This window comes from Acinonyx jubatus, chromosome A1 (genome assembly GCF_027475565.1).
Source record: "Acinonyx jubatus isolate Ajub_Pintada_27869175 chromosome A1, VMU_Ajub_asm_v1.0, whole genome shotgun sequence".
Taxonomy (NCBI): Eukaryota; Metazoa; Chordata; class Mammalia; order Carnivora; family Felidae; genus Acinonyx; species Acinonyx jubatus.
Genome location: NC_069380.1, coordinates 126,405,142 through 126,429,971, shown reverse-complemented (window position 1 = coordinate 126,429,971; position 24,830 = coordinate 126,405,142). Strand labels below are relative to the sequence as shown.

General features: G+C 38.0%; 1 long non-coding RNA gene across 6 annotated transcripts in view; it reads left to right on the top strand.

The window, feature by feature from the left end:
- LOC128314904 (uncharacterized) overlaps positions 1-24,541 on the top strand; it is a 478,400-nt gene extending 453,859 nt beyond the window's left edge. For all 6 annotated transcript variants that reach the window (XR_008297222.1, XR_008297284.1, XR_008297342.1 and 3 more), the window contains one exon: positions 18,637-24,541. This is a non-coding gene — a long non-coding RNA (uncharacterized LOC128314904). The remainder of the gene's footprint in view (positions 1-18,636) is intronic.
- The last annotated feature ends 289 nt before the right edge of the window (positions 24,542-24,830 follow it).

Below are 24,830 nucleotides of genomic sequence, written 5' to 3'. Positions count from 1 at the left end.
CTTTGTCCTTTCTTGTCTCTTTGAGTCTTTTCCTTCCTATTTACCCTAACATTTCCTGCTAATATTGTGGAGAGAGGGAGGAGCAGAGTGATAGGAGACAAGGGGATGTGTGGGGACCGCAAGTCAGGGAAGTGATCACACCTTTTGTCTCAGAGTGCAGTAATGTTCACTAGTTGCTTCTTTGGTTTTAAAAATTCTACGTTATATGAAATTGGCTTTGAATGTGGGTGATTTAGGTAACCCTAAGATAACAATCTAAGATACTCATTATATTTCCTTCTAGTTTGTTAGTTTGTGTGTGTGTATGTGTGTGTGAGAGAGACAGAGAGAGACAGAGAGAGACAGAGAGACATTTTGAGAACATGCATATATATATATATCCAGTTGGCTCTTACTTTTTTTCATTTGACAGAATACTATCTAAATTTCTTCAGTAAATTCCTTTTAGAAGCTACTTAGTATTACATAGATGTATTTTTAAGGTAATTTCCTCATACCTGGACAATTTTTGGTTGTTTCAATGTTTTTAGCATTAATCATGTTACACACATCTTTATTAAAAACTTAGAGCTGCATTGCTAAGAACCTCCTTAGGTTAATTTCCAGAGAAGTGGTATAACTAGGCTAAAGGGCTTGAATGACTTTTAATGCTATTAATGCACACTTCAAACTGACTTTTCAGAAAGTTTCTTTCGTATTATCTCCTCTAATTTTAGGTGTAAGCACTAGATTTTCATAGCTATTGTGAATAGTGCTGCTGTGAACATCAGTATACAAATATCTTCTTGAGATCTTGTTTTCAGTTCTTTCAGATAGATACTCAGAAGTTGGATTGTTAGACCATAAGATAGTTCTTTTTTAAATATTTCTTGGGAATTTCACTTGTGTGAAATTTAAGAAACAAAGCAGATGAACATGTGGGATGGGGGAGAAAAAAAAAAAGAGAGAGGGAAACAAACCATGAAAGAGTCTTAAATAAAGAGAACAAACTGAGGGTTAATGGAGGGAGGGGGATGGGGGATGGGCTAGATGGGGGATGGGTATTAAGGCAGGCAGCTGTTATGACGAGCACTTGGTATTGTATGTAAGTGATGAATCACTGAATTCTGTTCCTGAAACCAGTATTGTACCCTATGTTAACAAACTAGAATTTAAATAAAATTTTTAACACAAAATAATTGTTTTGTGGAAACTCCATACTATTTTCTGAAGCAGTTATACCATTTTACTATCCCTGGAATAGTGCAGGCTTTCTTTCTGCATTTTTTCCAACACTTGTTTTGATTTTGTTTTTGTTTTGTTTTGTTTTGTTTTGTTTTGTTTTTGATAGTAGTCACCCTAATGCATGTGAGGTAAATTATCATTGTGATTTTGGTTTGTATTTTCCCAATGATTAGTGATGTTGCACATCATTACATTTGCTTAGTGTTCATTTGCATATTATCTTTGGAGAAATGTTTATTCAGGTTATTTGTCCAAATTTTTGTGAGTCATTTGACTTTTGTTGAGTTTTAGATGTTTATATAATTTGGATATTAACCTCTTATCAGATACATTATTTGAAAATATTCTGATTTTCATTTTGCATCTTCTGTAGGTCTTTTCTTTGTGGTTGCCATAGGGATTACATAAGACATTTTATACTTACAGGTATCTATTTTAAACTGATAGTTTGCATCATACACAGAAATGATACTCCTTTCATCCTCCTCACTTTATTGGTTTTACAGGTTATATATTTTTATACTTTGTATCCTTTAACATAGGTTTATAGTTTTTTATGCTTCAATATTTTAAATTGTGTACCGGAATTTAAAACAATTTATGTACCACAGAATTCTGTATTTGTCTAAATATTTATTTTTATATTTTACCAGAAAACTTCATATCTTCATATGACTTTGTGCTGCTGTCTAGTGTCCTTTTGCTTCAACTTAAAGGACTCCCTTTAATAATTCTTCTAAGGCAGATCTAGTGATGATGAACTCCCTTAGATTTTGTTTACCTGGGAAATTCTTTATAGCTGCTTCATTTTGAGGGACAATTTTGCTGACTATGGCATTCTTGGTTCGCAGTGTTTTTCTTTCCGCACTTTGACTATATCATCCCACTCTCTTTTGGCCTGTGATATTTCTGCTGAGAAATTCACTGGCAATCTTATAGAGGCTCTTTTTTATGTGATGAGTCACTTTTCTCTTGCTGCTTCCAAGATTTTCTCTTTGTCTTTGACTTCTCACTACTTATTTAATGTGTCTTGAGGCTTCTTTGAGTTTCAGAGTCTTTTTTGTTCTTAAATTTGAATGTTCATTTCCTTCCTTGGTATTGGGAAATTTTCGAACATTATTTCTTCAAATAAGCTCTCTGCCCCTTTCTCCCTTTCTTCTTGTTCTGGGACTCTCATAATTTACATATAAACCCCTTAGGGTTTTCTCACTTTTAAAATTCTTTTTTCTTTTTTTCTTCTGACTTCATAATTTCAAATGACCTGTCTTTAAGTTCATTGATTCTTTGTTCTGCTTAAGTTTGATGTTGATTTCCTCTAGTGAATTGTCCAATTCAGGTATTACATTTTTCAGTTCCAGAATTATTGTTTAATTCTTTTCTTTCCTTCCCCTGCTAACAAAATAGGATCTGTTTCCTTGTTCAAGGTCATCCAGGAAAGGTACAATGCTATTTACAAAAAGTTGATTGAATCCTGTAGTTTCAGACTTTCTTTTTGATGAGAATATATGGTAGAATATTGCTGAATGAGAAATTTTCTATTCTTTTTATGAATTTTTTACAAGTTTTGATGAATGAGTTATAGGGGATGGTTTTAAAGAGACTTCAGTAATTTCTGTGTTTTCTAATCAATTTGAAATCACAGCCTATATTTGTATTATGTTCTGCGGATGTTAGAGATCTATCTGGTATCTTTGTGTTAACCTGGGGTGGAAATTATCATTTTCATATGGAATTCATTTTTGCAAGAGTGCTTTTATCAGTTTACAACTATCCATTGGAAAATGGATTATGTATTAACAATTTCATGGAGACATAGCAGTACAATATACATAGAAAAATGTCTACTGTTTGTATATAGTCCTTTTGAACTATATGATTTTCAATTTATTGTGATAGTAACCTATTAAATTGTATTTTAATCCTTAAAGCATTGGCTCAGTTTTCAAAAATTTTCTTGATTATACTGCAAATTCAGACACAGGGAAAGTATTTTTTCAGAACTTAATTTTGGAAGAAATGAATAATACAGGAAAAAGGAATGTAACATTGGAAACGATACACATCTTCAGCTTGGTTTGTTTTTCTCCTGAAAATCTATGCAACTGTTTAACATTCCAACTTTTACAGAGCTTTGCCTAGCATAGGTACTCTGGAAACATGGAGTGCCTAAAAACTTTAATGTTTATTTAAAAAGTTAGGTGAAAATACATATTCTAACGCATATATATTTGAAAGAAATTTCAAATGTAGAGATATACAAAAGCAATTTGAATGATTAACATTTTGGAATTTTAAGAGAAATTCCGTTTTATATGTTGCAGCCACTAAGCTATTTTGTTGTTATATATTTTATTGTTGTCTTGAGAATTTAAAGGGATACTGTAAATCTAGCACTTAGCTCAGAATAAGACTATATTAATAAAGAATGTTTCTGCTGCCAATGATTGAAATCCAATTTAAGTTAGCTAAAGCAAACAAAGGCGGTGTTTGCTTTCAATCACAGGGAAATAAAGAGATGGGGTTGGTCTTTAGCTCACATAAATTCAGGGAATCAAATTGCCAAAAGAACCTCCTATGTATCTTGTTCATCTTGTTCCCCTGAGGCTTAGCTTCATTCTATCCTATCACAGGCCAATTTCTTCTAATGGTTGGGAGACATGACACAGATTCTTCCAGAGTTCATTTTGCCTTTCACCATCAATGGTTAGGAATAGGTTTCCATGCCTCCAGTTCAGCAATATATGAATCTCCAAAAGGGTTTTGTTTCTCCCTCCTTGGGTCACAAGTGCATGCTTATAACTATGGTGTGGGAGGATTTAGATTGGTAACCCTAGCTGAACCACACAGTTCAGAGTAGTCCCAGGAGGAGCATGGAGGTATAGTCTTAAGGGAGGACAAAGCAGCCACATTAAGGAGTGATACAAAGTGTCACTGAAAAGTGAATCTTAAATAGATGTCAAATTTCTGTTATAGCAGAAGTCATAAAGTTTGGGAGTCCTTGAATTAACAAAATGGGGATGATAAATGACTTCATTAGATAGGGAAAGAAGTGAAGGGAGAAATCCCAGCCATCACAGTCATTCCTGCCTCTCCTTTCGTAATTCAAAATTTGCCCCAAAAGGAAGGACAAGAGAACATATATGATAGAGATAGAATAAAGGTACTCAAAGATATCTGTGTCCTAAATCCTCACAACATGTGAATATGTTTCTTTTTTTTAATGTTTATTTTTGAGAGAGAGAGAGAGTGACAGAGTGTGAACAGAGCGTGAACAGGGAGAAAGAGGGAGGCACAGATTCAAAGCAGGTTCTAGGCTCTTAGCTGTCAGCACAGAACCCAACATGGGGCTCAAAATCACAGACTGCGAGATCATGACCTGAGCTGAAGTCAGATGCTTAACTGACTAAGCCACCCAGGAGCCCCTCCAACATGTGAATATGTTTCTTACATTGCAAAAGGTAACAGTTGTTAACCTAACTTATATGAATACCTATAAACACAACACTATTAATACCAATGTCTAATGCTGTTTTCTCATTTCCTACTTTCTTCTTTTTAAATGTTTATCTTTGAGAGTGAGAGAGACAGAGCATGAGCAAGGAGAGGGCAGAGAGAGAGGGAGACACAGAATCTGAAGCAGGCTCCAGACTTTGAGCTGTCAGCACAGAACCTGATGCAGGGTTCAAGCCCATAAACTATGAGATCATGACCTGAGCTGAAGTCAGATGCTCAACTGGCTGAGCCACCCAGATGTTCCCCTCATTTCCTACTTTCTTGAAGTTGAAGGAATAGAGTCAGGTTTATCTATTTTCTTCACTGATTCTTCCAACAAGGTTTATTTAGCATATGTTTTATCCCAGGCATTGGCTGCGTGCTGGAGGCATTCCTGTCCTTCCAGATGTGTCCAAGCTAATGAAGGGACTAGACACATAAATCATTTCACTATAGTTGGCAGACTGATGTCTGACTTAAGGTAATAAAAGGTTGAGTTATTTGTTTTCATAGTCTTGGGTAATACTTTAAACATGTTGAGGAGGAGGTCACTGACAGAGAAAATGACCATCAATTGACCCGCAAGTCAGATCTAGGCAGTTGGAGGTTTCTCCTCCATGCCCCTGTCCATAGAATGTATGTTCTGCCCACCATTCCCACAGTGGAAGGTATTTTCAAGGACATAGCATTGAGGGAACAATGTGTTCTTAAGACTCTCAGTTGTGACTGAACCCAGCTAAGACCTCTTTATAAACTTTTAAGATTCTTGTGGCTGGATAAAGAGATCTACTTTTTTTTGCAGCCACCCAAGACAAGACTTTTATGTAAGTTCCCTTGCTTATTAAACCTTCCATTTGCCAATCTGGAGTAGACTCTTTGGTCTTTCCTTACTCTCTGTGTACAAGGGACAGTTTCAAGTTTCACCCAGGAAGCTCCTGAGGTTTTGAAGCAATAATTAGCAAAGCAGCCAGAAGACTCAATAAATGGGTCTTAGGAAGGAGGCATCTATAAGGGAAATCTTAGGTTGGTTATCAATCTTTGTTTGGGGAGAACTGGCCCATATTTAGATGTTTGTGGGCTACCACATGAATATGGGAATACCCTAAAAATGCTCTATGGTTTGGCATATTTGTTTGAGGACTCATGCATAGTGCTCTGCATCAGTGAAGGGAAATGACTGGGTGCCACAGTGGTCCAGTCCCTATGGTGGATAGTTCATTTGGTCACTGATCCCAATTAGGGGTTGAAGCTCCTGTTAGCAAGTCAGAAGAATTGCTGAGGTAAGAGAAGGACATTCAGGTGAGTACTACTCTGCTAGCTTTGGGGCTGGAGGACAAGGTGGGAGAGCAGGATGGTAAGTTGGAGTCCTTGAGGTTCCATTTTGCAAAACTGAGGTGGGGCACAAGCTGCTTAGAATTAAGGTCTTAGCACTTGTGACAAAACCTGGTTAGGATGCTAAAAGATGGAATTAATAGAAAAGTGAGAGGAGCAAGGAGGAGGATGTTGTGGCAAGTGACAATGAAACCGACCGAAAACCCCATGTGTCTGACCCCTAATACTAAGAACAGCAACAACCCTAGCTACAACTCCAGCTAGCAGGGCAACCCTTAGTTCAGGAAACATTCATGATGAGAGAGCATGCCCACTGAGCTTATTGATAGAGCTGCCAAGTTTCAGCAAAAGGCCAGGGGAAGTATCCAGGCATGGTTTGTAGGGCTATGAGACAGGGGGAGGGTGTGCAGGGGATAGCTTCTGGAGTTCTCTGACTAAGCAGGAGGCAGAGAAAATGAGCAACATCATCATATACCCTTTTCTCCAGCAGCGGCTCCTTCCTGGTGTTTGGGGTGTTTAAGGAACTCACTTCCTTACAGATATAATTGTTCTTGTCTACAGGCATTCTTGACCCAATGATGGGGCTCTCCCTGGTCACACAAAACATTAGAAATCTATAGAGAAGATAAAATAAATTGTTAGGAAGGAGTTGGGAATGAGACAGGCCATCTGTGTCCTTGTCTTTGAAGGCTTTTATTGGTGCATATTCACTGCAGGAATGAAAGCTAAGATACTCTAGGCACCTAGTATGAGATGCTGATACTTAGTCTGAGCCTAATCATGAGACATGACATTTATGATGTCAGATGATCTATTGCTGATCTGGGGAAAACTGACAAATTTTGAGAATGAGTACGGGTTATTGGAAAGACCTGAGATGGGACAGGAACTCACAAATGTCTATCTCAGGCTGCTGTAAAGGTCCCAGTAAACGTAATCCAGAAATAATATGGTTTAACCACATGCTGCTGGGACTGCACCTACCATCCCTGATGCTCTGTCTGCTTGAGCAGAGGCCTCAGGGATACATTCCTATCTATGGTAGGTGAATCACAAGGCCCAGATAAAAGATGAAAGCCAATATTACATCCAGGTGAGGGCCATTAGAGACAATTGGAGCCTCCCATGGAGCTCCTCACTGGTCTTTCAGAAATATAAGTGATTGCTCCAGTTGATACTGGAGCTGAGTGTACTCTGATACATGGTGACCCTCAGAAATCTTCTGCCCCCTCAGTGCCATCAGTGGTTATGGGGGACAAATGGCTAGGGTGAGGAAGGTCCTTTTGACACTGTAAATTGGGTATTCACACCTGTAAGAATATGAGATTTTTATCTCTCTAATATGAGGGAACATATTGGCTATTAACATCCTACAAAGCCAAATCTATAACCTCTGTTGGTGAATTATGTCTCTGGGTTAGAATAATGAAACCTGTGCTGAAGGGAAACAGCAACGAAGAACCAGTCAACCCTGTGAAGAGTGGTAACAACAATATAAATTGAGTGGGTGGCATAAGGAAATAGGACAAACTATTCAAGAGCTGCATTGAGAGGGTATTGTATTCCCTGCCCATAGTGCTTCCAACAGTCTGGTATGGATGATAAAAAAGCCAAATGGCTCATGGTAGATGACCATGACCTATGCAGAATTGGACAAGGTGGTACTCCCTCATCTATGGGGCTATGCACAACATTGCCATTATCTTAGATACTTGGGCCACAGTCCTGGGAGTGTATCATGCTGTACTCGACTGAGCAAATTCTTTTTTTCAGTATACTCCTGGCCACCGAGTCATAAGATCAATATATCTCTGTATGGCAGAGGCAGCAGTGGACTTTTAAAGTGGTTTTCCAAAGCTATATGCATGGTGCCACAATATGTCATGGGATGGTAGCTTGAGATCTGTCTCTTTTCTCCTTCCCCACACTTGAAAAATGGGTTCTTTACACTTATGATGATATCGTGTTAAGATGTGAAGACTTGCCTCTGCTGCAGGACCTCTGCAGATTTTGCTGGAACATCTGCAAGGGAGAGGATGAGCAGCGAACCCACAGAAAATTTAAGGCCCAGACACTGCTGTAAAGTTTTGGGAATTGTGTTGTTGGGGAAGTTGCACATTGTCCCAAAAGCTGTGATAAATGAGGTATGAGTGTATCCTACTCCTAAGAACCTGAAAAAGATTTTGTATGGATTTTGTGGTTTCATAGGACTTTTATTCCTCACCTGGCACAATGATTCTGTCCCTCAGACTGCCTGATAAAGGGCACATATGTTACTGGCAATCAGAGCACCAAGCTGCCTTTGAGAATACAAAAGTACTAGTGAAGTAGATTAAAGCTCTGGGCATCTCCCAAGCAAAGATACCATTTGAATTAGATATGTCTGTGACTCCAGAAGGTGTGGGTTTGACACTGTGTTAGAGACAACAAGAAGAGAGAGTGTCCCCTGGATTTTGGTCCCACTTCTGAAGGCAACAGAAATAGCCCCATAGAGCAACAGCTCCTAGGATTGTATGTAGTACTCCTCTAGGTTGAGCCTCTCATGAAGAAAAAGTATATCATGGTGAGAACTCCCTTTCTTCTTAAGGGGTGGGTTGATAATATGTCCTATCCACCCACCTTTGCCATGGTTCAAACTCCCACAGTGGGTAAGTGGCAAGACTTTTTGCAACAGAATGATACCTGGACTGATAGCTCGCTCTCGCTAGAAATATGTGTGCTCCTAGGTCCAGTGGAGTATGTGGATCCTTCAAATGCCTCTACCCCTATTCTTGTGATGGCCAATAAAAAGGGGGTGGGGGAAATTCTGCTAATGCCTGATATAAAGATGGACAACCCACCCACATGGGCTCCAGTAACTATTCAGCCCAACACTGACACCATCTGGATGAAAACAGGAACAAGTCCAGCAGCCAGTGGGCTAAACTAATAGTGATTTGGCTGGTGATCACTTATGATCCCTAACCTTTAACCCTTTGCACAAGCAGTTGGGCTATTATAAAGGGATTAACCCTACGGCATGGACAGTGGGAAGCCAAGAAGTATATGATTATGATTAAGCCCTTTTAGGGTCAGGTTATGTGGAAAGACATTTGGGCTCTTCTACAAGAGCCTGTGGTAGTATTCAAGGTCTTTCACCTTATGGCTCAAGGCAATGACAACCCCTGGCAATCCGGAAGCCGATTCCCTAGCTTAGGGTACAAACTTCAGCAACTGACCCTTTAGTAGATATAGCGGATTGAGTCATAGAAAGAGCGGCCACTATATCACCGGGGTGGGATTGCATTTTGCCAAGGATGTCAGATTACCTTTGGAATACAGCAACTTAGTTATGCACTAACACCTTGTCCTGTGTGTCCTAGATAATGCCTAAGGCAACTGCCAATGAATGTTGAACCATGCACAGAAGTTCCCATTCAGTGAGGGATTGGTGAAGTGATTATATTGGCCGCCTCCTCCAAGAAAAGGTTTTCATTATGCGTTGGTTGTATGGACACTGTGTCTAGCCTAACCCAAGCTTTCCTCTGCTGCTGTACAAACCAGGATGTCAGTATTAGGGGATTAGAGAAGCTCAGTGGATACCATCATTGAATAGACAGTTATCAGGGGTCACTTTTCCAAGGTGATGATGTGGAACATGATACTGAATGGAGGTTCAACCCCCAGCAGTACAGTTGGTATAAAGGGAAAATGGAATATTAAAGCAGAAATTAAATTACTAACCGGTAAAACCACTTTGTCTGGGTGGATTAAAGTACTGTCCCAGGCTTTAAAACATTTGAATTACCAACTGTAGGGTCTATTGCCCCATCTGCCTGACAGGGGACCCTTGTGAAAACACCTAATACTGTACATTTATGACAGTTGTGGGAGACAGCTATTGCCCTGACTCTCATCTAGGATCAACATTCTGTGCTGCTAAGGACAGCAACCCTCATCATGCCTGACAAAGGTGTATTCTACTGGAATTTGCAATGGAATATCCTACAAGGATGGGTGAGTTGCTCTGACCTTTGAGTGAGGAGGAGCTACATAAGATCAACTGGTACCCCCATTGTCCTGCTGCAAGCTGAATCTCTTGAAATGCATTATAATGGGAATGGAACACATACCATTTAAAGAAATAAAAAGATGGAAATCCTGGGATGGTGCATCCTGTTCCTAGTCTATTTCTTCTTACCTAACAGTGCTGTCTTCCGCTGGCCTACATGTAGGGTAAGCACAACCATTTCAAATTCCTGAAGCTGCAGCCACATTAACATCTAATGATCAGGACACAAATGTAATTCTTATACAAGGTGAATATTTTCTCATACAATTTCCTACTAAATATCTGTCTTTTCAACCTTGCACTTTTGTTTCTTTGGATGTCTGGTCACAAGATGGACACCTGATGGAAATACGTTTCTTCTATTGGCCCACTTGTATGCCTGGCAAAGGAATCAACCCAACTTTTGGGTATGTGGGCAACTGCCCCTCTCTAGCTTGTTAGGATTATTATGGTGGGTATAGCCACTCTAGAACAGGGATTGAAGGGACTTAAAGCAGTATATTAAGGAAGAGCAACCTAGGTTTCTTACTTATAATTCATCTGATATTACTAATACTGATCCACAATCCTGGCCTGTGGCACACATTATCAATAACACTGGGCATGGGTATTCTTTTTGTTAATCATTCAAACTGTATAGACAGCCTATCAGACTCTTGACTGGAAGGGTCCTAAAAACACCGCCATCAAAGCCATGGATGCCTGTACTCAGATTTGGGATAGGTTCATTTGGCTCACCCCGGTTTAGGGACATTAGGCACGCCTACATTGGGAAAAGAAATAGCACTCTACACAGAACCAACCCAATTATTTCAGGGATATGGGATGGATATTACCAAAGCTGTGCAGTTACTCTGTCACATTAAAGGATAGTGACTGGTTTGGCACTGACTAATCATGCAGCAAAGGTGTTTTTGGATATCCCTCATTGAGACCCAATGGTTGTATGGCACAATCTTTGTGGCTTCCACGTTAGTGGTTGGGCTGCTGCACACTGGTTTTCCCTGGCCACAGGGGATAATCCACACCACAGTAACAAAAATTGCCAACCCCTGTCTCCTCCAGGCCAGATGGGCACATTCTGTTTTCCACCTGTATGATCATTTGGCTGCTGTCTTTGTCCTCTCCATTGGCCCAGAAGACATTATATAACACACATAAAAGCCCTTATTAAATTTACCAAATATGACTTAAATGATGGTCACAAGGTCTGGTTTTTGTGAACACTGAACTGTCTCTAATGAGGAAAGCTGTCCTCCAAAATAGGATGGACATTATTACTGCCTACTAAGGAGGCACCTGTGCCATTATCTAAACAAAATCTGTGTTTATATCTGATTGGCCTACCAATGTATCATCTTTATTAAATCACATGAGGACACAAGTAAATGCTCTGAGTGATCAGACCCCCAGTCTAGAGGACTTAATAGATCAGTGGTTTGGATAATGGGACTCTTGACAGAAAAACTTTTTTTGGGAATCATCTTAATGTGTGTCTTCTCTTGGACGTGCCAAATTGCTGTTATGTGATCTGCCCCCAGTACAGCTGCCACCAAAAGGCTGCCTCCCTCAGAGGGGAACCCCTTAATGACTGCTCAGGGCTCATCGTGGAAGAGGGTGTGAGAGGTTATGACAGCCACCCCACCGGTGCAGTGTCCCAGGAGGTCATGGGGAGGTCGTGACCTCCAGCTGACCTGCCGGCTGGATCTGGGCACTCAGAGGCTTCTCACCCCCATGGGTCCTGGGAATGTACCTTCCACACATGCTTTCCACAGCAGGAGCTGACTTTAAGGGCGCAACCTTGAGGGAGCAATGTGCTGTTGACAACTTCGGGGTGTCTGTGACCTAGCTCAGGTGAGGTGTCTGCATAAACTCGAGATTGTGGCAGCTGCTGGCAGCGCTCACCACCCACCTCCTGTAACTTCCCGGGCTGGGTCTGCCTGTGTCCTACTAACTGGGGAGGACCTGTGTCTCTCGCTTCTCTCTCCCTGCCCTCTTTGTGAGTGGGGACAGTTTCAGATTCACCCAGGAAGCTCCTGAGGTTTTCAACCAGCATTATGTCAGATGTGAAGAAAGACTGTGGAAAGAGAGTACCTTAGGGCATTGCTAAGATGTAAGAGACAGAGGATCCCCCAACCAAAAATTTCGGGGAAGTAGAATCATAGAGCTCAGTTTGCCTCAGAAAGTCTGAATTTTCTACTTGCGTTAGAAACCTCCTTCACTCGCAAAAGTGTCACCCTACCTCTGTATCCCCAAAGGGCCCTAACTTCTGTGCAGCTGTCATTCTACTGGCTATTGTCTATTTATCTTTCTCCCTAAATGAATGTCAGCATTTAAGGGAGCGGAAGTGTCTCACTCAACTGTATTTCCAGCTCCCTACACAAACATAGAAGGTAGTAGAGACTTCATCAGTTCTTAATTCAAGAATTTAACTAGGAAAGGATGATGTCATGATTAAGATAAATTGAACTCAAAGAATAGAGATGTGATTCTACATATAACACTAGCTGTAATAAGGAAACCCCCAATTTTAATGGCTTCCCAGATGGAAAAATTATGTGTGGCTCATGTAGCCCACATTAAATGTTTTTGATTGTCAAGTGACTCTCCTGTGAAGAGGGATTTAGGAACCGTGACTTTCATCTTTTGTCTCCACCATCTTCAGTATATGGCAAGAGATTACAGATGGTGAGACAAAGGAAGGGTTATTCTCACAGTTTTTATGGGCTGCATGTGAAAGTGGCATACATTTCCTTGGCTTGTGTAAACTGTTGCATGTCATATAACACCATCGATACCTCTACAACTACCTGCAACCCAGTCTAGAAATGTGATGTAGCTGTGTGCCCAGAAAGAAACATTCTGTCCTCCAATGCCACTGTATATACATTTTACGGTAATTTCTCTTTAGAAAACTTCATTTTTATATACACAAATGAAACAATTATCAAAAACTATGAGATTATCAGCAATCATAGCAATTTATTTAACACCAGTTATGTGTAGGTCCCCATTCTTAGGGCTTTGCAAACTGATTTGCCATCTACTTTGGGATGGAAAAAGAGAACAAAGAAATTAATTAAATACTCTGCACAGAAGCTGAAGAAAACAAAGAAGAAAATAACAAAATGATAATAATAACAACATATTTAATGTTCACTCAGTTATTGTAAGTGTTAATTATTATGGGCTTGTTTTCTTTCGTCATGCCTTTCAGAGACATATTTGTCCTAACAGTGAAAAGAATTATTTCGAAGTTATTTTTTAAATCTATTTCAAATAAATTGTTTAATTACCAAAGGGAATTTCATTTTATTACAACTTAACAGGTTTGCATTAAACTCATTCAAACATTGTAGTGTTTTTTCTCTTTTGATATTGTATATCTTAAAGCTAAGTAAGTGATATTTCTGAGTTGAATCAATAACAAGGTAAATATTATTTTATTACTGAGACTTTCACTATACTTTTTAATCCCTAAATATTACATTTTTGATGGAAAATATAAGAGATGGTAATAAAAATATGAAAATTACCGCCAATACTGTCACTCAGAAAAAGCCATTTTAGAAAATTGGGATATATCTGTCCATAATTTTTCAATGAATACTAAATGTTAAATTTTTATTGTTTTGTTTGAGCCTTGTTTTACAAAAATAATACCACTTTGTAATCTGTTTTTCTTTGTCAATGTTATAACCATAATCACATATGCTTGTGCCTTAACAACCTTCTAGTATTTCATAATATGATAAATCAAAATTTATTAAGCCAATCCTTCAATACAACAATTACATTACATCCAGTTGTTCATTATTATACATAAGCTGGAGTGAACATCTTTGTACTTGGATCTTTGCCATTCTTATTGGACTATGTCTAAAATGCAAAATATTGCTTCCAAGTTTTAGTATGCATAGGAATCATCCTTGAGACTGATTGAGACTCCCAGGCCCTAGTCATAGAGATTCTGATTATGCAGATCTGGAACAGGGCCTGGGAATCTGAAGTTTAACAGGCACTGTCTGTGATTTTCATGCAGGGGGTTTGAGCACCACATTTTAAGAAGTGATTGCTTAGAGATATTATAAATACTATCTTATCCCTTCAGCCTTTGCAAAAATGCCATTTTCCAGCAATAAGATATATGTTGTCCCAGTAGTCAATTTTACATTGCTTTCCAGAATAAGGCCACTTAATCTCCTGTCTTCTACCCGATAAAGTTGTTCTTTTTATTTTTGAAAGATCATTGATGCACGTGGATCTGGAATTTTTAAAAAAACATTTGTCATATTGTTTTTGAATGGAAATGTTAGGATACAGACATACACTGTTTTATCATTTTTATTGTCAAGATAAAAACACCACTTTATTTTTAATATAGGTTGTTCTCTCAAAAGAGGTTACCTCTTGAGGTGGTTTTATCTAAAAGACAATGTCACAAACATTAAGTATTTAATCAGATAGCCTGGATTATATAAAGTGTTTTTGCAGTAGCAATGCTATTATCAGAGTGGGCAGTTTAGCACTTATAAAAATATATTAGCTTTGGCCAGTTGCATTCAGTGTTCAGCTCTGCTAGACTCATCCTTTGTTCTTTTCTGTGTTCATCCTGAAGAAGGGTATCTATACACTTCAGTCATTAACTTCTTGAGAAATGTGTAAGGCAGATTATGACCTGTTAGCAATCCCAGAATGTGGGTTCATTCTGCACTTGTGTCCTTAGATGAACACACAGAACTTCACAAACACACGGAGGCTCACTTTCTCAATGTAAAAGCTAAGAATGTTACATGTATACCTTTTCTCTTTGTTTTCTGTTATCGCCGTCTCCCTAAACATTGATTTTGCCATTGGCGATTTAAAATCAGAGTATTCAAAACTGAAAGTGGTCTTAAGGGTCATTTTGTACAACTTCTCAATTTTATGTCTAAGGAAATTAAAGCCCGACAGCTTCAGTGACTTCTGAACAGCATAAAAGTAATTAATGGCAAAGTTGGGCCAGGAAACTCTATCTCCTGATTTAATCAACAAGGGTTATTATTTTTTTTTTAATTTTTTTAACGTTTATTTATTTTTGAGACAGAGAGAGACAGAGCATGAATGGGGGAGGGTCAGAGAGAGGGAGACACAGAATCTGAAACAGGCTCTAGGCTCCAAGCTGTCAGCACAGAGCCCGACACAGGGCTCGAACTCACGGACTGCGAGATCATGACCTGAGCCGAAGTCGGCCGCTTAACCAACTGAGCCACCCAGGCGCCCCAACAAGGGTTATTATTAATAGGCTGTCCTGATTTCAGTTCTGTTGTTGTTGTTGTTGTTGTTGTTGTTACTATTACTATTATTTTAATGAAAATGTGAGGCTTATTAAATTTTGGTCGATGAGTATATATGTTCTTTTCTGGTAGTCTGCACCCTGCCATATCATACTTGTTAGAAGTAGTAAAACATAGTTGTTAGTAGTTGCACCTTTAACTGAAAGAGATTTGGGTTTGGATCTTGACTTGTAGGGTATTCAACCATCCTAGTTTGGGACTGGGGGGTTTCTGCAGACATGGAACTTACAATGCCAGGCAAACTGGAAGGGTTATCCTACTAATCATATGGCTGAAGGTATGCTGTTTTATAAGTCTCTGTTTCTTTATGTGTAAAATGGGAAAAGTAATACGACCCAACTCAGAAAATTTCAATAAAATTTATATGAGTTGGTATATGTAAAACACAGTACCATTTAATAAGGAGTCAATAAATATTGGTCATTGTTATTATTAAATTTGTTCTCTGTTTTGCTGAGTTATAATTGACATACAGTATATAAGTATATAAGTTTAACAACATTGTGATTTGACTTACAAATGTGAAATCATGACCACAATGTTTAGTTAACAGGCATCATTTCAAATAGATACTAAAAGGAAAAGAAAAAAAAATCCTCATAATGAACTCTTAGGATTTACTCTCAACAACTTTCATATATATATATATATATATATATATATATATATATATAGCAATATCAACTAAATATATATATATATATAGCAATATCAACTAAACTCACCACATTGTACGTTATATCCCTAGTACTTACTTATAATTGCAAGTTTGTTCCTTTTGATTGCTTTCATTCAATTTCCCCTCCCTGCACTCCTGCTTCTGGTAACCACAAATCTGACCTCTGTTTTCTATGAGTTTTTTTTTTTTCTCTTAGATTCTACATACAGGTGAGATCATACAGAATTTGTTTTTTTCTGACATATTTCACTTAGCATAATGCTTTCAAGGTGCATCTGTGTTGTTAGAAATGGCAAGACTGCCTCCTTTGTAAGGCCATTATTATTATTATTAATGTTCTGCAAAGCAAGTAGAGTCCTCAAAGCACAGATTCGCAGAATCTGGATCTTCATATCTAGGTTTGAAACAAATGAACTTTTATTTTAGCTTAGACCTTTTCTTGACCTTCTTGTTGCCCTTATTTTATTCTACTTATGCATAAAATTAGATAATAAAATCCATGGGTGAACAGAGTACGCTATTGCCTATCTTTTCACATTTTTCAAGGTCTAAACCAGAAACAGACAAATTCTCTATATGGAAATGATATGGATAAATAAAGTATCAAAGGCAGTATAGTGCTCTGAAAATATAAAGGAAATTAGCTTGGATTATAATAATACTAGCTGCCATTTTGTTGAGTGCAAACTGCGCTAGTTATTGGTGCTTTAAATACTTCGTATCTCTGGTCCAGACAATAACTTTGAGTGGTAAAAATCATTATCCTCTGTGTTCAAAAGGACAATGGACCTTACTTATCTAAAGGTATTAGTACAATAAGAAGCGCAACAGAAACTCTAAATTAGGGGTGGGCTCTCCAAAGTCAAGTTTTAAAAATGTTTATTTATTTTTGAGTGAGACAGAGAGACAGAGTGAGCTGGTGAAGGGCACAGAGAGAGAGGAACAGAGGATCTGATGTAGGCTCTGTGCTGACAGCACATTGCCCATGCAGGGCTTGAACTCAAACCATGAAATCATGACCTAAGCCGAAGTTGGATGCTTAACCAACTGAACTACCCAGGCACATCTTCAAAGTCAATTATTAAAACACATTTTTTAAGTTTATTTATTTATTTTGAGAGAAAGAGATAGGTAGGGAGAGAGCACAAGTGGGGGAGGAACCGAGAGAAAGCAAGAGAAAAAGAATCCCAAGCAGGCTCCACGCTGTCAGTGCAGAGCCCACTGTGGGCCTTGAGCTCACGAACAGTGAGATCATGACCTGAGCCAAAATCAAGAGTCGCATGCTACACTGACTCAGCCACCCAGGTGCCTCCAAAGTCCATTTTTAACATATAATGGACAGCCTAAATTTTGGAAAAGTACTTTGATTCCCAGGAAGAGTTTCTTTACCTGTAAAACTCAGAAGGAAACAAAACTGCTATTTATGATTGTGTATCACATTGCAGGTAGTGAGCAATATATTTTATTATGTTTCTAATAAAGAAACAGAAAACACAGGGAGATTCAGCAGTACTCTAAGAATATGATAGGAGAATGTGGCAACACAAAGACTCTAGAACCCAGCATGTTATCTGGTAACAGTCGGTGATTCTGTCATTCTGAATACATGGATATAATAAACATTGCTCGAGTAGACTTTCCAACCACTGGGAATTGCTCATGGAACATTATATTTTTTCCAACTAGCATCAAAATAATAAGTTTTCTACTTTATTCTAAGCTTGATTTGCCTCTGCATATGGATAATCAGGATCTAATTTGCAAAATTCAGCTATGATCTGCTGGGCTCTCAGCTTTCCTTTTCATGTCCTTTTTTTAATTCCCCTTAAAAAATCTTACTATAAAACTTTGCATAGAATATTTATCCAAGTGACACATAACATGTGAAAATACGTGTTATAACTATGGCCCTAAGTATGAAAAGAAAAAGAATATAACTTATTTTCTCCCTTGTTCTTCATAGGCATGTATGTATACCTATGTCATATGTGAAGATATGTATATATTAATTTTCTATAAGTCATCTTTTAGAAGGTAGAAAACTATTTTGACTTGCCCTTGATTTTATAGAATTCATGCACGGAGTTAATAAATTCTAATATTATTGGAGATCAGTTAACTGCAACCACTGATCCTTATCTAAATATATTGATGAACAAATTTATTCTTTTGAAAATAAATCTAGATTTCAGTTATTCTGATCTTTTCATAAAATATTTCTGTTAGTATTGTTGCTTCATTGTTTTATATATATATATATATATATATATACATATATACACACATACACACACATACATATATATACACACACACACACACAAAATAAATGTTATATATATATAACAAAATAAATGTTATATATATATACACACACAAAATAAAATACAAATTATATGTATATATAATAAAATAAAATAAAATAAATATATTTTTTCATATATAATCTCCCTTAATTTCTCTCTCCAAAAGTGTAAAGCCATCATTATTGAGTACTGTACTTTCTTCACCTTTTGCCTTAGGCTTCTGAGGAAACACTGCATTCCAGTAATGAAGAGGAAGACCCTTTCCGAGCAATGGAACCCTATCTTGTACGGAGACTTTCTTGCCGTAATGTTCAGCTTCCCCCTCTTGCCTTCAGACAGTTGGAACAAGCCGACTTGAAAAGTGAATCAGAAAACATTCCCAGACCGACCAGCCTCCCTCTGAAGATTCTACCACTGATTGCTATCACTTCTGCAGACTCCAGTGGGTGAGTGCCTCTGGGCAACATTTTCCCGTTTTATATTTTGGATGGTGATTGTTATCTTTGGTCTTTTGAGATTTTGTGGCTCATTGCCTGATTTGATTGGGAGGAAAATGTCTCTACCTCTACAGGAGAAGCTGTTTTAGTCAAATGGTTTTACACAGAGGAGTTGAACAGGTATTGGTGAATGAGAATAAACATCTAAGAAAGGAGACTTGGACTTGGAAAATTAATATTGGTCATATGTGATTTAATAATAAAAATTCTTCACACATGAGAACTAATTAACACATTAATACATAGGCATACATATCTGGAAACAGTAGGCCATGTTCACTGGTACAAAATGAATTTTGAATTAAGAATAGATTGTCATGTAATAAGAATCCAAGGAAATAAGCAATTATATTCAGGAGGCTAGTAATTTGGCCTTTGACACATGAAGGTGTTGCTTACCAGAATACTGTTTCAGTTCCCAAAAGGAGGTGGTTTTATATAGTGCTAGTTATGGAAGAGTCACACACAGTCACTGTCTCCATCATTCAATAACTTTTGTATTGCTGACTTTGTAGAATAGTTGTGTTTTTGTTCTTTCTCTGCTCTTTAGCAATGGAGGTTTTACTCTTTAAGAGCAATGTTGCCAGGTAAACATTGAGAAAGAAAGTGTGGATAATGGGCACATCCATTCTTTGCTGTTTTGGTCAGCTGCATTTCTAAGAAGATTGAATAGGAAAGAGAGGAAGAATCCAGTGGCCCATATTTGGAAAGACTCTAGAGCATTCGCTAAGATTATGAGAACAAAGCAATTTGTTAGGTGACAAATGTGATTCTTCCCCATTCTCCGCCAAATTGAAGGCACGTCTAGGAAAGGTGCTTCTGGATTTTCCTAGAAGTTGTTAGAAAAGTTGTAATTAGAAGAAATTTTGCTAGTAACTGCCCTCAGTGATACTGAGTTTAGTTTGAATTGTTACAGATCAGTTCAAAGGACTTGTGTTATTAAAAGGTATGAAGAAATTACTACTAGGTAAGTGAGAATATACCAAATTCTTAAAGAAATGGAAAGTGGAAATATGTGTCTAGTTGTCTTTGGTTTTTGTTTTTGATGAACCATGTATGTAAGGAAGATTGTACACTTATTGATCAAACACACTGAAGCAGTTGGGAATTTTATATGGCAGCTTGACCTGAACATTGAAAAATACTGTCTCAAAAAACTGATTTCCCCTCTCTTTGGGATCAAAGATGAACTACTACTGTTCATCTGTGTATAGGGCAGGATTCCCAGATATCAGGGATTGAGTCAGGGGTCACCAAGACTTCCCCTAGATTCCATGATTTGCTAGATGAGCTCGCAGGACTCAGCCAATAGTCCTATTCATGGCTGAGATTTATTACAGCCAAAGAACACAAAGCAAAATCAGCAAAGAGAAAGGCACATGGGGCAAAATCTGGAGGAAAGCAGCCGGAAGCTTCCTAGAGTCTCCAATTACAGTAGAGTCAGACAGGATGCCCTTAATTCCTCTAGAAGTGAGCTGTGACAACACCTGTGAAATGTGTCACCGGAAAAGTCTTATACCAGAAAAACCTCTGAAAGACTTGGTGCTTGTATGAGGAATGTGAAACGGTGCAACTCACAGAAAGATAAGGGGGTTGCCAGGGGCTAAGGGTAGGGAAATGGGAAATTGCTATTCAATGGGTATATCATTTCAATTATGCGAAATGAATCAGCTCTAGAGATCTGTATCATTATGCCTATAATGAACAACATTGTGTTGTGCGCTTAAATATTGGTCAGGGGAGATCTCATGCTAAATGTTCTTACCACAATTAAAAAAAAAGCAAGATAAAAACCCAGGAAATAAAAAATAGACTCAGTGACCAGAATTTTTACTGGGGGCTGGTCACTTAGGCACCCTCTATCCAGCCTATGCCTAAATTTCAGATTCCCAGAAGGAAAGCAGTTGTTCAGCACAAACCACTTTTTTTTTCTCTTTTAGAACCAGGTTAGGCACAGTGAATGTCTCTTACCATTTAGGGAATGGTGGACAGTCTCCTGAAATCCCAGTTTCTAGATACCAGCCAAGGGCAAACTTTCAAACAGGCTTTTCTGAAGATAATGTCACAGGCCTGACGTTAACTCTTTTCTGCACAGCAGGTTTATCTTAGAATCATTATCTTGTTTTGTCTACATTTGAGTAAGAAGAGAATATAGTTAAAATTTAAATAAATTTCAGCTGTGATGCATTCATTTAACTTTGGTATGTAAAAGAATTTGATGGCTAACCATGATTTCTCATTCAAACCTCATGTTATATCATCTGCTATTAAAAGAAAATAATGCATTAGATCTAATATATCTCTATATAGTTGGCCATGTATATAATTAAAATTCTTAGGTAAAAACCTAACTCAATTAATTACATTTAAATGTGTTGCTAAAAACAAATAGTCTCTAAGTGCCAAATAGAGAATTGTCAGTATGGTTATACTTACGTTGGTTCAAAGTTTGTTTCCTTCTTATATAAGAATCTAAGAAACAAGTGTAAGTGAAATTGTGCTTACCATTTGCAAACTTATTCAGTATTTTGGAGGAAAGAGTTTGTCTTTTAGAAAGGTGAAACCAGGGTAATTTGTACATGAAGGCAGCCAGGAGAAACCATGGACAAGCGTGACTAACAAGAAACAAAGACTAAGAATGTATGAAAGGGACTATTATTACATTCTGAGGCAAAAATTATTTGTGAATTGAGTATTTGAGAACTATAAAAATCAGGTGTATAATTTTCTGGAATATCTAAGCTTTGGAAGGGAAGCAGAAGGTAAAGTTAGGGCTCACATCCTGTAGCCACTTCAGTTAACCAAACCCCCAGATTCCTTCAGAGAAAAGGCTAATGGGGAATTGAGACTATTTTAGCCAAGTTGTCTCAGTTCCTTGTTGTTGAAGGTAAGCCTGCCACCAGGTCTCTTTGTCAACCTACACTGAGACACTGGTAATTGTAAATCTTTGATGGGAAAGGAGGCTTTTCATGTCCTTTGGATTTATTTTCCTTAATTTCTTAACATCATAACTTTTTGTTCTTTCTTCCTGTGTATCAGCACACCAGAGACTTGCTCTGTGAGGTATCACACAGTGGGTCTAGAGGCTTATGCGACCCCTTTAGAAAGACACAGTGTGGCCCCAAGAGTAACTATTTTTTGAAGGGAACTTTGGCCTGCAGCTATTACCTTCCTAATGAAGTGCCTGGGTCAAGATACTGAAATTGAGAGAGCCTTTTAGAATGAACAGTTCCACAGTTCTACTTTGGGTTGTTTTGACCAGGTGCTTTAAATGTGTTCAAATATATGCCGTTTAACAACTCTCTATAAATAAGCCTAACGTGTCTGAGCTTTTGTGTATTGTGATTAAGCAACCTTTACAAACTTTCAAGGATGACAAAACAGAATTGTAAGATCTGAGATGTTGAAAACCTTCAATGTATCCATCAGTTAGCTTTCCATATGGGATAGGGTCACTCTGACTTCAGAGCTGTGTATTGACTCTCACAGAAGAAGGACATCTGTTAATGGTTTGAAATGCTATGAACTACAGAATGGGAAAAGATATTTGCAAATGATATATCAGACAAAGAGCTAGTATCCACAATCTATAAAGAACTCACCAAACTCCACACCTGAAAAGCAAATAATCCAGTGAAGAAATGGGCAGAAAACATGAATAGACACTTCTCTAAAGAAGACATCCAGATGGCCAACAAGCACATGAAAAGATGCTCAACATCACTCCTCATCAGGGAAATACAAATCAAAACCACACTTAGATACCATCTCACACCAGTCAGAGTGGCTAAAATGAACAAATCAGGAGACTATAGATGTTGGAGAGGATGTGGAGAAACGGGAACCCTCTTGCACTGTTGGTGGGAATGCACACTGGTGCAGCCACTCTGGAAAACAGTGTGGAGGTTCCTCAAAAAATTAAAACTAGATCTACCCTATGACCCAGCAATAGCATTGCTAGGAATTTACCCAAGGGACACAGGAGTGCTGGTGCATAGGGGCACTTGTACCCCAATGTTTACAGCAGCACTTTCAGCAAGAGCCAAATTATGGAAAGAGCTTGAATGTCCACCAACTGATGAATGGATAAAGAAATTGTGGTTTGTATACACAATGGAATACTACTTGGCAATGAGAAAGAATGAAATATGGCCTTTTGTAGCAATGTGGATGGAACTGGAGAGTGTTATGCTAAGTGAAATAAGTCATGTGAGAAAGATACCATATGTTTTTACTCTTTTGTGGATACTGAGAAACTTAACAATAGACCATGGGGGAGGGGAAGGAAAAAAAGAAGTTAGAGAGGGAGAGAGCCAAACCATAGGAGACTCTTAAAAACTGAGAATAAACTGAGGGTTGATGGGGGGTGGGAAGGAGGGGAAGGTGGGTGATGGGCATTGATGGGCTTTGAGGAGGGGGCATCTGTTGGGATGAGCACTGAGTGTTGTATGGAAACCAATTTGGCAATAAATTTCATATTAAAAAAAAGAAATGCTATGAACTTGGCAAAGAAATAATTTGGAATGTCATCGATTTTCATATTTCTCTCAAGTGTTTTTTCTCCATTTACATTTTTTAATGTTTATATTTTATTTTTGAAAGAGAGAGAGAGACAGAGAGAGCATGAATGGGGGAGGGGCAAATAAAGAGGAGGACAGGATCTGAAGCAGGCTCTGTACTGGCAGCAGCAAGCCCAATGTGGGGCTTGAATTCACGAACTGTGTGATCATGACCTAAGCTGAAATTGGACACTCGACTGACTGAGCCACCCAGGTTCCCTCTCCATCTAAGCTGTCAGCCCAGAGTTTGATGCAGGGCTAAAATTCATGAACCATGAGATCATGACCTGAGCTGAAGTCAGACACTCAGCCAACTGAGCCACCCAGATGCGCCATAAAATTTTTTTTTTATTAAGAGATAGTTTCCATGAAGTAGAATAGGCAACTCTTAAGTATATATCTCGATAAAATTTTATGTATTTATACACCCATGTAATCACCATGTAGTTTGCTAACTCCTATCACTGAAAATTAGTTTGGCCCTTCTTGGACATCAAATAAATGGGATTGTATTGTAAGCACTCTTTGTGTTTGTCTGCTATCACTTAAAATGCTTTTTGATATTTATCCATGTTGGTGTATGTATCAATAGTTTGCTCTTTTTTATTGTAGTGCAGTATTCCACTGTGTGAGCATACCATAATTTATTTATCTACACTCTCTTATTGATGGACATTTGAGATATTTCTTGTATGGGGAGCATGTATTATGAGTAAAATTGCTGTGTACTTTTGCATACAAGTCTTTTGGTGGACATACTCAATTATTTCTCTTGGTTATATTCCTGGGGCGTAATGTCGGAGTCATAGGTAAGCATATGTTTATTTTAGTTACTGCCTAACAATTTTCCAAGTGATATACTATTTTACTCTCCCACTGGCAATGTGTGGTAGTTCCATTTGCTCTGCATCCTCAACCTCACTTGGTGTTCTTAATGTTTCATTTTATCAGTTCTGGTGAATGTGTAGTGAGCAGTATCTTACTATGCTTTATATTATCTTACAGTATCTTACTATGCTTTATATATCTGATGACAGGTAGTATTGTTTAGCTACTAATATGTTTATTTAACTTATGATAACGTATTTTAGTAGTATTGTTTAGCTACTAATATGTTTATTTAACTTATGATAACGTATTTTATGCTATGCCCATTTAAAAATTTATCCAGCTTTTCTTTCACTTACTGATTTCTGGGGGCTGTTTATATATTCTAGAGTCCTCTGTTGGATATATGCATTATAAAATATCTTCTCTCAGAACATTGCTTCCATTTTTACTTTCTATTTACTTCTAATGGTGGTAACAGTAAGGACCTCTGAAATGTGTGCACATGTGTGTGAGTATGTGTGTG